The sequence below is a fragment of the Myotis yumanensis genome, unplaced genomic scaffold (genome assembly GCF_028538775.1).
Source record: "Myotis yumanensis isolate MYYU_CA2020_CCGP unplaced genomic scaffold, mMyoYum1.0.hap1 SCAF_18, whole genome shotgun sequence".
Lineage (NCBI taxonomy): Eukaryota > Metazoa > Chordata > Mammalia > Chiroptera > Vespertilionidae > Myotis > Myotis yumanensis.
The window spans coordinates 2,755,277-2,770,277 of record NW_027223769.1 but is presented as its reverse complement, the minus strand read 5'-3'; positions in this window follow the sequence as shown (position 1 = coordinate 2,770,277).

Sequence of the window (15,001 nt, the reverse complement as noted above, 5' to 3'; positions counted from 1 at the left end):
GAGACTTTGCTTGTGACCCAATATGTGGTGTATTTTTGAATATGTCTTATGAGCCCTTAAGTCGAATTTATATTCCATGGTTTTGGGGTGAAGTGTTCTGAAGATGTCAATTAAGTCCATCTGATCAAGTGAGTCATTTAAGGTTGCTGTTTCTTTGCTGATTGTTTGTCTAGAGGATTTATCCAGTGATGTCAGTGGTGTATTAAAGTCCCCTACTATGATTGTATTGTTGTCAATCTCTCCTTTGATATCTTCCAGGAGTTTTTTTATGTATTTGGATGCTCCTGCATTGGGTGCATAAATGTTTACCAGGGTTATATCTTCTTGTTGTATTGATCCCTTTAGTAGTATGAAGTGGCCTTCCTTATCTCTGGTTATGGCCTTCACTTTGAGGTCTATTTTGTCTGATATAAGTATTGCTACCCCAGCTTTCTTTTCCTTTCCATTTGCCTGGAAGATATTTTTCCATCCCTTCACTTTCAGTCTGTGTGAGTCCCTTTTAATGAGGTGGGTCTCTTGTAGACAGCAAATGTATGGGTCATGATTTTTTATCCATTCAGCCACTCGATGTCTTTTGGTTGGAGCATTTAGTCAGTTTACGTTTAAAGTTATTATTGAAAGGTACTTGTTTGTAGCCATTTCTTTTTTTGTGTGTGGCTGTTTTCTGGGAAATGTGTCTTGATTTGGAAATTAAAAGTTCCCAGTAGAAGCACAGGTCAATTTTTGGAAAAAAAATAATAAGAAATATTAGAGACTGTCTCTGAACTCTTCTGAAGTGATAAATGCCTACACCTCATTCTTCCTTCTTCTATTCCTCCTCCACTATATCCTTTGCTCTCAGAGCTTCCTTGTTCAGACTTGCCCTTCCCCTCCCTTCTTCCTTCCCCTTCTGTCTTTTCCACGACCACTCTCTAGTGACTTAAGGGAATTCTAACATCTCCCTTTGGAGAAAAGTTGGTCTCAGCCAGAGAGGAACAAGCAATTGTTCCTGATTTTATCTGGGAACCTGATGGGTTCACAGAGAAATTTAACTGTTAGAACGTGTAATCCTGGGTATTCTAATTTATTGCAATTAATATAGCTACTGGTTTCTGGAAGCAAACGCAATAAAATCACTAAATAAGGTTCACAAGAAAACTTCTATAGAGAAGTCTACCCACCTTAAGGATTATAAGGAACCGAAATGGGATTTAGGGGGAAAAAAATCAGAAACAAGCATAAAGCTGTTCTGTGGACTACAAGAAGGCATTTCCCCTTCTTATTAATAGTTTAGGAGAAATTAAAATTACCATGAAGAAGGAGGAGCTTATAATTCCTTGTATGAGACCCTGTAATTCTCCTATCCTTCTAATAAAGAAACTGAATGGTAAAAGGGAAATTTGTACAAAATCTCAGAGCTATAAATAAACTAGTTATCCCCAGACATCCTGTAGTTCCAAATCCACAAACCTTATTATTAACCATTACTATGACTGCCAATGTTTCCCAGTAATAGATTATGTAGTGCCTTTTTAGCATTCCAGTAGAAAAAGACAGTCCATACCTCTGCTTTCACCTGGAAGATTAAAGTTTACTTGGCCAGTAATGCCCAGGGATATGTGAAGAGTCCCACCTATTATCTTAGATACTAAAAGCTGATTGAAATTATGTTGAATTTTCTAGATATTCCACTCTACTCCTACATGAGGATGGTTTAGTTGTATGCTCTAGTCTAGAAAATTACTAGACTCCCACAAGGACACAATTTACCTATGACAACAGCTAGCTGTAAAGGCACATGGGTGCCAAAGAACAAGCTCTGATTCTGTTTCCCAGTAAAGTACTTTGGTTCTAATGTTAAAGATGGGCTATTAATTAGCGGTGAAAGACTCAGAGGAATCCTATCTTTCCTCTTAAAAAAACAACAACAAGGAAGCAGCTTAGAGGTTTCCTGGTTTGGACTGAATATTGGCACAACTGGGTTCCAAATTTTTCATTAATGGCCCACCCTCGAGATGTCTTATTAAAACTAAAACGACCTGATCCAGTTTAGTGGAACTAAAAAGAGAAACAAACTATAAAAATCTCTAAAGAATTATCTAAAGCTTCCACTTTGGGACACATTCATTATAGAAATTTTAACTCAAAAATATAGATCATCATAGACCTGTAGGTTGTTATAGTTAGCAACTAGACAAACTAGACAAAAGGCCCCCTCCCTGCATAACAGCCATTTCTGCTACAGACATGTTATGCAAACAAATAAACAAAAGATAGTTATGGTCTCTCTTTAGTTTATGTTCCTCATTCTATTAAATCTCCACTGAATTCTCATCACATTCAACACTTGTGCCAGCTGACTGGTTCTTACCTTCGCAATAAATTTCACTTAAGCTCAATGTAAGTCTTAACCCAGCCACTTTGCTACTTTCTCTGCAGGATAAAGACCTCCACAATTATATTTTGGTTATTGACCACATTCTTATTCCTAGAAATGGTTTCTAGGAAATGATTTAGTATTACTGATTTAATTGGTTTACAGATGTTAGGGGCAGAAATAGAATACTGGGGATTAGCTATAGTTATCTATATATTTAAAAGCCTAAGCGACCATTACAACCGAATGACCGGAACGACCGGTCGATATGATGCGCAGGGACCACCAGGGAGCAGATGCTTAATGCAGGAGCTACCCCCTGGTGGTCAGTGTGCTCCCACAGCCAAACTCCTGCGGTCCCTGCACGCCCCACCCTCACCCCCGTGCACAAATTCATGCACCGGGCTTTTAGTAAGAAATACTAACCATGTTCTATTAAACGTTATTGTTTTGTTCTGATTAAAGAAAGAACGTTCTAACCTGGCTAGGAGTTGTACCCAGGACCTGGGTACTCATCTGGTAATGCAGCCCATCCTCTTCCTGGGAGAGCTGCCTATTATCATGGAAAAATTAATAAACTTGTTGCAGAAACCAGAGGAGCAGTCCTTTATAAACCTCCAGTCTTTGCCAATAGTTGGGTAGCAACCCACTTGCTGAGGTATTTAAAAATAGATAAATTTTAAAAAGTAATGTCCTTGTTTTACAAATGCGGTCGTTACAGAATCAAAGGTATGGTTCCAGAACATCAAAAGCCCACCAAGTACTTTTACCTCCCTATTCATCTCAAGAGACTGGTAGATGTTAGGTCCACCACTAAAGGAGCCAGGCCCAGAGATGTTGTGAGGGTTAAGAAATTTTATTACATTTTCTCACAGTGAGCTGAGACAAGTGTATTGGCGTCAGCCCTGCAGGGGTGGTTAGGTTCTCTTATATAGGGTAGAAGTATGCAATATAGTGTCAGGGTGTGGGTGCACGAGTACTGGAAAGAATTCATAAATGCCCCAATGTGTGGATTTCAAAGGTCTGGAATACTACTGCCAGATGCCTCCCATAGGAAACTATTACTCTAGGCTTTGTTATGCACATTCTTGCACCCCATTATGCTTTGCTTGGGCCCTTGCCACTCCCTGAAATGTTATGTACATTCTTGAGCTCCATTATGCTCCCTGGGGACTCTTGCCCCTCCTGTGATTTTCCAGTTATTCTCATGGCAGGTCTCAGGATTAATTGCCTTCTGTTTCCAGTAAACCACCTCACCAGTTTCCAGTGACCGCCTACACCTGGCCCCATCTGCACTGGGTCCCACTGGTTACTCTGACTGACCTTCACAAGACACAAAATATCCCACTCCCCCTACTCTGTGCTGCTGATGCCGCTTTGGCCTCAGCCCTTCTGTTAGCAGATGTTACAATCTATACTAACAAAAGGGTAATGTGCTAATTAGACCAAACATCTTCCAGATGCCCTTCTGGACAAAGCCATGGTAGTGGGGGCCGAGGTAGAGGCAGTTAGGGGCAATCAGGCCTGCGGAGAGGGCAGTTAGGGGGCGATCAGGCCGGCAGGGGAGCAGTTAAGGGGCGATGAAGCCAGTAGGCAGAGGCGGTTAGGGGTGATCAGGCAGGCAGGCAGGTGAGCGGTTAGGAGCCAGGGGTCCTGGATTGCGAGGGGGATGTCTGACTGCCGGTTTAGGCCAAATCCCACACATGGATCTGGCCTAAACCAGCAGTAGGACATCCCCTGAGGGGTCCCAGATTGGAGAGGGTGCAGGCTGGATTGATGGACACCCCCCCACCCCCATGCATGGATATCATGCACCGGGCTCCAGTCTATATATATAAAAGGCTAAGTGACCATCAGATCAGCTGGTAGGTATGATGCGCACTGACCACTAGGGGGCAGACACTCAATGCAGGACCTGCTGAGCTGCCATGACTAGGCAGCGGTGGTTCTTGGGGGATGTCGGAGAGCTGGTTTTGGCCTGATCCCCACAGGCCAGGCCGAGGGACCCCACCTGCTGAAGGGACCCTACTCACTCTGCAGATACCCTTCGAGCTGTGGCGCTGCCCCAGGAGCAGCTGGCCTGGGAAGGACCAGAGGTTAGCACCAGGGCGTGTCCCCCTGTCTTGCCCAGTCCCGCCCCGCCAGCCACCTTCTATTTAATTACTTTTCAATGTGCAAGAATCTGCACACTGGGCCACCAGTAAGTTTAATTCTTTACCCCTTTTGGCCTGGTGGGTTCCCTTCGGCAACCCTAACATTTGGTGCTAAAACTCAGGAGGGTTCCACTGGAAGGGGAGCCATAACCCAGGCTTTGTTCGCCCTGAGTTTGCTACTTGGAGAGTAGCAGGCAGCAGCAGCTCATCCTGGGCTTACCTGAGAATCCTACTCCGGTGACATGATTGCCGACCTCGATTAGGCCTCCCTGCTTTACGGGCTTTCCCGAATCACCCAAGGAGGACATTGGACTGGAAACCTCGCCTTCCCATTGCTGACTCTGTACTCAACATCTCCGGTAAGTAACAATCGGATCACCCTTCTGGATTTCTGATTTGCCATCTCAGACAAAAGACCTAGTGCTAGGCCAGAAATCTCTCCAGTCCAGCCTCAGCCCCTGGACCAGGTCCCATAGTCTTCCTTGTTGCAGGGACACCTGCCACGTGGATTAGACTGTACTCTTCCCTCCAAGCCTGACTAGACAGTGGGGACACCCTCCCTCTAGTCTCGCTCCCCGGGTCTCCCCCTATTGCTTACCTCCTCTTTCTAATTTACACCATGAGAAATTCTTTTTTTCTGCTCCCCCATGCCCCCCCCCCAAAAATAATAAAACCACTCTGGGATGTCTCCTTTCCACGGAGATCTAGCCAAAGAGCCTTATCCACTATATAAATTAGACAAGGATTCACACTGGCCTGAGAATGGAACTTTCAATTTTAATATTCTCCGGGACTTAAATAATTTCTGTCACTGCAGCGGGAAATGGTCCAAGATCCCCTATGTCCAGGCCTTTTTCCTTCTCCACAGTCACCCTTCTCACTGTCAGGACTGCACCACTGACCAAATTCTTCTTCATTCTAAACCTTCCTCGATGTAGTCCCTTCCTGATGAACCTTTCTTTGACCGAGCTGGTCATTTAGTCCCAACACCTACTGCTCTCTCTTAACCATAGCACCATTCTCTCCTATCATCTCCTTTCTTCTCTGTCAAATAGAAAACCACAAGATTTGTGCCTTAAAAAATTAGAAAAATCTGAAACTCAAACTTGAAAAGGAGAGATTAATTTTCTTCCCCAATATCAACTCTGGCCTATAGAGGAATCTCTAAATTGTAGAGATTACAATTAAATTTGGTCTTCAATTAAATTTGTTTTGCTAATGCTTATAGCCCTTTTACCAAGATAGGAATTTAAGGAAACTTTCCTAACAGTCCCTGCAAACTGCCTGCCTCTCAAAAAGGCAGAACAGCTGCTTTCCTCCATCCTCCACCCCACTCTTTCCAGGGAGCAGCAGCTGTTTAACCCTTTCTTTGCAGGCACTTGCCTAACAGTCCTGCCAGTATCAGCAGTGGAGCTCATTATCACCCAAATCTTAGCATCTTATCTCTAAGGAAAGTAGTACATTTACTTAAATAATAATAATATTAATAAACAGGGGAAAAAACATGAAAAAGAAATTATTTGGGTGTGTTCAGGGCCCAAAATGTTTGGAATACATTTTATCCAATAGGCTGCCTCAGGCATTAGAAAAAATGACCAAAACTAGCCTTAGGATGCCAGACCCCCACTGAGCAATTAACAGATGTAACTTTCAGTGTTTTTTAACATCTAAGACAGAGAAAAGGAAGGAATCCCTCCCATCCTCCAGAGCCTGATGGGCCCAGCACCTCACTCCTGGAGGCTGGCTGTGTGCTCTCTGGGCAGGGAGGACTCCAGGCAGGGAGGAGCCGAGGACCAGGCCTTGTCTGGAAGCTGGTGCAGGTAAATGCAGTCAGACTTGAAGGGGCAGCGGCCATTCCCCTGTGCAAATTACCGGCATCGGATCTGGCTGGTCCGAGCCTTGCAGTTCCTGATGCTCCTTCTCGGCCCCCTGGCTCACCCAGAATTTGTGGGGGATGATGTAGCTGGAATGGACACGGCACTGGGGACAGGTCCTGAGGACATCCAGTGGGAAGCCCTGGTGGAAGAGGGACTGTTCTGGGGACTGGAAGATGCCCAGGACTAGAGTCTACCCACACAATGGCCTTAAGCTGATGGGGCCCAACCCTCCAGTCAACCCTCTCTAAGAGCATCACCGTTAAAGGGATGGAGCCAAAGGTAGCCCTCAATGTGACAGATGAGAATTAAATGTTTCTTAAATATGGACTGCTTACTCTCTTACCAAGGCCTCTTGCTTCCAAAGCTTTCTTTGATCACTGTGGTAAATAGGCATCCTCAATGCTACCCTTTCATTCGACCCCTTTAACTGCAGCCTCAAGAATCTCTTACTTTTAGTCATGCCTTTCAGAAACTACAGGGAGGAATACAGCCCCTCCCATCTTAAAGAAAGCATGTGGTGCTTTTGAATCCAAGCAGATGGCATTAAGGCCTGCACCTCCCACCTCCCACACACACACCTGTTTCTACATTCTAAACAAAAAGGCTGCTTATAAGGCAGTCAACTATGACAAATTTAATGAAATCACTCAGGGCCCTGAGGAAAATCCAGCACTCTTCCTTTCCCACCTCACAGAGGCCTTACAGTCTAGCAAGACCACTCTCTGGATCCGGTTTGGAGTTCCCAGAAGACTGATGCTGCCCAGGCCCTGACAAGACCCCACAGACTTACACCACTGGGTAATGACTGTGCTGACAGGTAAGCCATCTATTCTTTCCTTCACACAGGGGCCACGTATTTTGCCATCCCCAAATTTGCTAGGACCCTTGTCCCCTCCTCAGTCTCTATTATGGGGTTGACAGACTAATCTCACAGCCATTAGCCACCTCACCTCTACACTGCATCTTACTAGACACCCCCTTTATCCACTCTTTTCTCATTCTATGTCGGTGCCTGACCAGGGCTGCCACTCGTCCCCTCATAAAGCCCAGTTGTCCCAAACCACAGTCACCTACCTCGGTTTCACTCTCACCCCCACAAAGCTGAGCCATTACCTTGGACCATAAACTCCTTATACTGTCACCTCCTATAAACAAGAAATACTCTCCTTTCTTGGGCTCACTAGGTTCTTTCACCTCTGGGTTCCCAACTTCAGTCTCTCCCAAAGCCCTTCTATGACGCAGTGTAGGGACCCCCTCACTGAACTTTTAGATCCCAAGGCCAGCATTTTCACCCCTCTTAATGCTCTTCCTGGCACTCATCTTTGGTCTGGGCATCCTAAGAGCCCTCCCCTCCTTTCTCCAAAACCACATTCAGACAATTACCAATAGATCCATAGGGGAGATGATGCTATTCCAGACTACACTAGATATCATCCCCTCCCTCAAACACCGACGAATCAGGGACATCTCTACACTCCACCTAAGCATGAAGAAGCTACAGAAAAACGAGATTGGCATCCCTCATCAACCCCAGCTTGCAGGAACCCCAGCTTCTATGAACCCCAGCTTATAGGCAAAAAAGAAAAAAGAGAGGCTGGAATGGTAGGCACATTCTTACACTCCAGTAGGCTCTGCTTGAGTCCCTCACCCCTCCCTAGAATGTTGGGCACATTCTGGCGCTCCATTATGCCCCCCCCCTCCCCCCGAAGGCTCTTTCCGCACCTTGTGGATTTTTCTGTTATTCTCATTGCCGGTTTCATGATTAATGGCCTTTGATTTTCCTGTTATTCCCATTGTAGTTTTCATGACTAAGAGCCTTTGGTTTCCAGTAAACCATCTCACCCAGTTTCCCGTGAGAACCTACACCTGGACCCCACCTGCACCTGACCTTTACAGGAGACATAAATAACCCGCTCCCCCTACTCTGCACTGCTGATGCTGTTTTGGCCTCAGCCCTTCTGCTAGCAAATCTGATAGTAAATTATTCATTCTTCACCCCTTGTGGCCTCATGCGTTCCTCCTTAGGCGACCCTAACAGGTTTGTCCAGTGTCACCGACAGGAGACCTGTTACTTCTGAGAATCTCCTCTTTGAATTCAGCTCTAAATCTTTCTAAGTCCCTTCCTAGAGCAGACTGAAATTTCCAGAACATTAATTGTAATATTACTATATGTATATAAACATAGTTATTATTATTAATTTTTATTTGGCAAAGCTTCTCATGTAATGTTTCAGGCATCTTTTGAAATTTAAAATTTGGGAAGTTTGTCAAATACACTTACCCAAAAGAATATATTATAAATCTTTTGTAAATTTAGGTAAAAGAAATGTATAGCCTTATGGTAATAACTTTAAAAGATATTAATTATACTTAAACCAGTTTTAATATTCAATATTTTGTCTAGGTCATTGAATCTTATTTAAAATTTTCTGTAGGACAACAAGATATTATGCCCTAGAGGATTCAAACATGGCGGCCAGCAGGACAGCGGTGAGGAAGAGAGGAATTAAAATCCCAACAGCATTTTCATGGAACTTGACAAGCTGATCTTAAATTTATATAGAAATGCAAAGGCTCAAGAATAGCCATGATTCTTCTGAAGATGAAGAAAAAGTGGGGAGAGGAATGACGTGCTTTATCAAGTATAAAGGTTTACTATAAAGTTATAAAAATTAAGACAGTGCAGTATTAACACAGGAATAGATAAATTGACCAATGAGAAAAACAGGGAGCCCAGAAACAGACTCATACCAATAAGGAACTCTGACATTTGAGAAAGATGTCATTGCAGATACATAAATAGGGAGAAAAGGGATTATTCAATGAAGGGAGGTGGGAAATTAGTTATCCATGTGAAAAAACGAAAAGATTCCTACTTCAAAGACACACAAAAATCAATTCTGCACAAATTGAGAACTTAAATTTGAAAAGTTAAACAAATTTTTGGAGAAAATAAAGGAGCACATATCTTACATATTTGAGTAGAGAAGGGTGTCTTAAGCAAGGTACAAGCAGAATCAACCATAAAACTGGAAGACTGATAAATTCAACATTAAAAATCTGTTCTTCAAAACATACCAAATAGAAACTAAGACAAATCATCTGACAAAGGATTAGTGTGGAATAATGAACATACATAAGGAATGCCTACATATCAGTAAGGAAGAGATAAACAAGTCTGTAGAAAAAGAGACCCCAAAATAGGCATTTTACAAAAGAAGCACAGACAATCTACACTAATAAAAGAGAAACATGGTAATTAACGCACGACCTCTACCCTTCCCATTGGCTAATCGGCATATCCTTATACAAATTAACTGTCAGCCAAGATGGCGGCTGGCAGCCAGGCAGCTGGAAGTGAACATGAGGCTTGCTTGCTCCAGTGACTGCAGACTCCAACGTTCCCCCTCTGACTTGCCGGCCTCTGAGCTGCAACTCTAAGAAACATTGTAACAAATATAGAAGCTAAACAAAACCCCAGAAACCAGCTTTCAGCCTGCCAGGATCTCAGAGCTGGAGTTATACATTGTTTCGATTATAGAACGCAAACAAACCAGATATCTGCTTTCAGCAGCGGAAGTCTCAGAGCTAGAGCCAAAGCTAAAGCTGGCCCAGAATAAAAAAGAAAAAAAAAAGAAAAAAAAGGAGCGGTTGGGAGCTTCAATCAACTGCCAGCCTGAAAGCAGCCCTCAGCTCCTCACCCAGACTGGCCAGGCACCCCAGTGGGGACCCCCACCCTGATCCAGGACACCCTTCAGGGCAAACCAGCCGCCCCCCAGGCCTCTATCTTATATAGTAAAAGGGTAATACGCCTCCCAGCACCGGGATCAGCGGAGCCGCAAGGCCTCCTGGCACCGGATCAGCGTGACAGGGGGCAGCGCCCAAACCCCCTGATCACCCTGTGGCTCTGTGTGTGATAAGTTGCAGCGCCCCAACCCCCCTCCCTCCACAGGCCCTGCTCTGTGTGTGACAGGGTAGAGCCATAACCTCCCCATTGGCCCTGCCCTGAATGTGAGAGTGGTGGCGCCCCAACCCCCTGATCGGCCCTGCTCTGTGGGTGATAGAGAGCGGCGCCCCAACCCCCTGATCCACCCTGCTGTGTGTGTGACAGGGGGCGGTGCCCTAATTCCCCTATCGGCCCTACTCTGTGAGTGATAGGGGGGAGCTCCCCAACCCCCTGATAGGCCCTGCTCTGTGCATGACAGGGGGTAGCTCCCCAACCCCCTGATTGGCCCTGCTCTGTGCATGACAGGGGGCAGCGCCCCAACCCCCTGATTGGCCCTGCAGGGTACAGAGCCCCAACCCCCTGATTGGCCCTGCTCTGTGCGTCACAAGGGGTGGCGCTGTAACCTCCCCATTGACCCTGCCTTGAGTGTGACAGGGGGCAATGCCCCAACCCCCCAATCGGCCCTACCCTGAGCTTGACTGAGGGTGGCATCGCAACCTCCCGATCCGCCCTGCTCTGTGCATGACAGGGGGCAGCACCGAAACTCCCCAATCGGCCCTGCTCTGAGCCTGACCAGGGGCTGCACCTAGGGATTGGGCCTGCCCTCTGCCACCCAGGAAGAGGCCTAAGCCAGAAGGTCGTTATCTCCCGAGGGATCCCAGACTGCGAGAGGGCACAGGCCGGGCTGAGGGACCCCCCCCTTCCCCCCCCCCCCCCCCAGTGCACAAATTTTTATGCACCGGGCCTCTAGTATTCCTATATAATTAAAAAAAAAGAAAAACTTGCAAATTAACCATCCCACCACTATGCTCAAGCCACACCCACAAGCCATGCCCACAAGCCAATCAGGAGTGAGTATGCAAATTAAACCAACTAAGATGGTGGCCATGGAGCTGGAGTGAGCAGGAGGCTTGGGTTGCCCCAGGCAATGGAGGAAGCCAAGCTTCCCGCCTGCCCTGGCCAGCCCTCGGCTCCACTCAAAGCTACAAAGTTTCAATTTTAGAAGATAAATAATTCCCAGATACCTGTTTCCAGCTGGCAGTGGCCTCTGCTCAAGGAGAGGCTGGGAGCCTGGGTTGCCAGGGGTAACCCAGGCTTCCAGCTGGACCTGGGTTCCACTAAAGGCTACAAAGTTTCAATTTAGAAAATAAATAAATCCCAGGAAAAAAGAAAAGAAAAAAAGGAGAGTCTGGGAGCTTGGGTCACTGGGGGCCGTGGCCAGCCTGAAAATGGCCCTCAGCTCCTCACCCAGGCTGGCCAGGCACCCCAGCAGGGACCTCTTCCACCTTCCTCCCCCAGAACCCTCCCCCAGAACTCTGTCCCTGACTCTAGAGAATATGAGGAGCCTCTGGGTAATTGAGGTTGATCTGTGGGCAGGGCTGACTGGCAGCAACAATTTCCCAGGTGCCCATGTCACAAGGTTGTCCAGGTGGTCACCGCCAGGGCTCAGCCTCAAGAGCCACATCTGGGGAGGGATGGAACCTGCTCCTTCACCTGAGACCATGCGTGGGGAGTATGTGGACAAGGTCCCCAGGCCTTTAGCCAACTGCCCTGGGGGACATAGGAAGGAAGAGGAACATGGTCTCCCCAGGAAGGGAAAGAGAAGATGTTCCTCGAAGCTCCTAGTCCACCAGGGATCTGCCCATGGCATCCTCTCATATGGACACAAATAATAACAGAGGCTGTTAAGTTGGGCAGCCCCTCTATTCCAAGCTTTAGGTTAGGAAACTGTGAAAGATTTAAGGTTCATTCACAGGCAACATGGCAAACCTGAGACCATTTACCATTTATCCTGTTTTATTCAGGGAAAACTGAGTTTCAGGATGATACAGTCACTCAATCAGAATCACACAGACTGCGACTGACCAACGTGAGTCATGTCAAGGCCTCTCCTCCACTCCAAGGGCCTTATTATGCTCACTTCACCCCTGACTCCTGACTCACATCCTTGTTTTAATGTGAGACTCCCATTCCTCCCAGTGGCTCCTGAGACCTTCCCAAGGTGGGCCTGGTGACCCTGACCATCTGACTGGTTCACTGACTATTTCACACATGTGTCCTCATGATGGCACCTTGACAACAGGGTGAGATCCTCTCAGATGGTGAGATCCACCAGCCACTCTCCTTTCTCTTAGATGCTGCCCAATTTGCATGAATTTGACTAAACTCCAGTTGTTTCCTGAGTTTGAAAGAAAAGGAAGAACATGTACCACATGCCATGTGGGGGCTCCTCCCCATCTGCCTGAGGGGCAGGTCTGGCCACAGCAAGCACCACACTCATCTGGATGTGTTATGCCCAGAGTTCGGGGTCCCCAATAATCCACGACCAGGGAGCCTTTTCCGTTGCAAAAGCAAAGGGTCTTTTATTCAAGCCCGGGACTTGGTCCCCCTCCTGCCTCCATTACTGGATGCAAGAGAGAGCCCCGAGTTCTAAGAGAACAAAGAATTTATAGGGCTTGAGACTGGGGGTGGGGGCTCACTCGGACCACTGATTTGGCTGATTCTGGTTGGTTGAGTGATGGCCGGGGGGGGGGGGGGGGGGGGCTGGGGGGGGGGCTAATGACCCAAGGGTAGGGTGCAGCTAGGGTCTGGTTACACAAAGACAGGAGGTGGCTAGCATACTTTTGGCCTTGGGCTAGTTTCCTTGCGTTCCTATTGGCTGAGATAAGGGCTGGCTGAGCAACTGATACATTCTATGGCTTTTGCTTGAAGAGGAGTTAGGAACACGGTTATCAGCCCAGTTCTGTCCTTTCAGATGCCACATGAGGCTGGCACTGCTGCCCTCTGAGGCCTTGACCTTTCCACTAAGTCAGACCCTCAGGGTAGATTCCTGTCCTGGGCCTCAGCCCCTTTCCTAGTAACTCCTCCCAGACCCCCATCTGCCTGTGGGTCCTTCCCCTGTGGGCCCAGGTCAGCAGTGGATCCTTAAGGCCTTGCCTCAGTTCCCTTCCCCTGGGCCCGACCCCCTAAACAGTGGAGAGAGGCCTCCACCCTCTGCTGGGAAAGGAGACCCTCCTTGCTCCCTCTTGTGACACCAAAGCTCTCCTGTACCCCTCACAAGTAAATCTGACCTTTCCCAGGGCCAGTGACCCGCATGGCCTCTGAGAGCACCCACCTCCAGCAGCCACCCCTGGTGTATGTCTCTTCAGTCTGGAGCCCCCAAGCCTTCCCCACAGTGTCCACCCCTGCCCTTGTCCCTCAGGCTCTGACCCTTCCCAGGGCTTCAAGGGGGATTCTCATCACCACTCTGTACAGGGGACCCGGGATCGCCAGTCAACTTGACCTGTAGGCTGTGTCATGTGTCACCATCTCTCCCTCACTGGACCCTGAAATGGCCAGAGTGTCTTGCCTGGGAGATGACCTTTCACCCCTGGCTCTTGGGAGCTAAAGAAACACCCTCTCCTGGGAGAACAGGCCAAAGCTTCCTCCTCATTGGGTGCTAACTCCTCCTGTCTCTGCTCCCAGGCCAGGGTCTTCTGGAATCTCTGCCTTCCCGGTAAGTCCATCCCCTCCCTATTCCCTCACCCAGGGCCTCAGTGACCCACGCTCAGGGCAGGGGCACCATCCAACCTCACAACACAACACAAACCCCCTTCCCCAGAACAGCCAGCACAAGGGAGCCCTGAGTGGCCTAGTGGGGCCCTCACATCAGGGATGGACAGGGCAGGGACAGAGTCTGAGGGGAACCCTGGAGTCCAGCATGGAGCAGAATGGGCACTGGGAGCACCAGTAAGGGTCCCAGACAAACAAGGGTGAGGGGGTGCAGTGTGGGCTGAAATTGGGGTGCTGGGCTACAGGTGTGAAGACAGCTGCTCAGGAGACAGAGTGACAGCTTCTCCCTCCCCATTCTCTGATGCCCTCTCTACCCTTGCACAGGACCCCCTACCCGCCCCCAGGACAGCAGGCCCCATCTGTGAGGTGAGTTTGGGTTATGAATGTTCTGTCTTGCAGGTCCCAGGGGCCCCAGGAGCTGCCCCCAGCCCAGCCCTGGCTGTGCTTCCAGGCTCAGGAAAGGGCAGCAAAAAGTGAAAACAGGGTGGGAGGAGAAGTTGTCCGGGACAGACACCCCAGCACAGTCAGCCCCAATGGCGCCTGTGTTCTGAGGAAGCTGCAGGGCTAGGAGATCTCTTCTTTCTTTAACAGGAATTACTCAACCCAAACACAGAGGTGTACTGCCGGATCATCCCCAGAGCAGACGTGGCTTCTTAGTTCCTCCAGGACCTGAGACCCCAGACCCTGTGGGGGGTCAGGAACTGGATGGGGCCTGCGCCAGAGAACCAGCTCTGAGCCCTGAGGATATTAGGCCTGGGCCCATGGTCAAGGACCTTCCTGATCACTGGAGACCCTGACAGCCACCCTGAGTCCTGATGGACCAGGATAAAGGCTCCCATCTTCCAGAAAGTGACCGGGCCTGTGCGCCACCCTGAACCACCTGAGTGATCTGAATATAGAGGATCTTCCCCTCCTTTGCTCCTTTCCTACCCATGGGAACTTCTTTTAGCAGAAATTCACCTGAACCTCTGGGTCCTTTCTCTCCAGGGTCACACAGGGAAAACTTCTGTCTAAGCTACCCCAGCGCCCGTCTCTGTTTCCTGGGAGAAGGAGGTGTGGGTGGGAGATGGGGGGACAGGCTAAAGGAAAGTCAGAGATGAGAGGGGCTGCGGCCCGG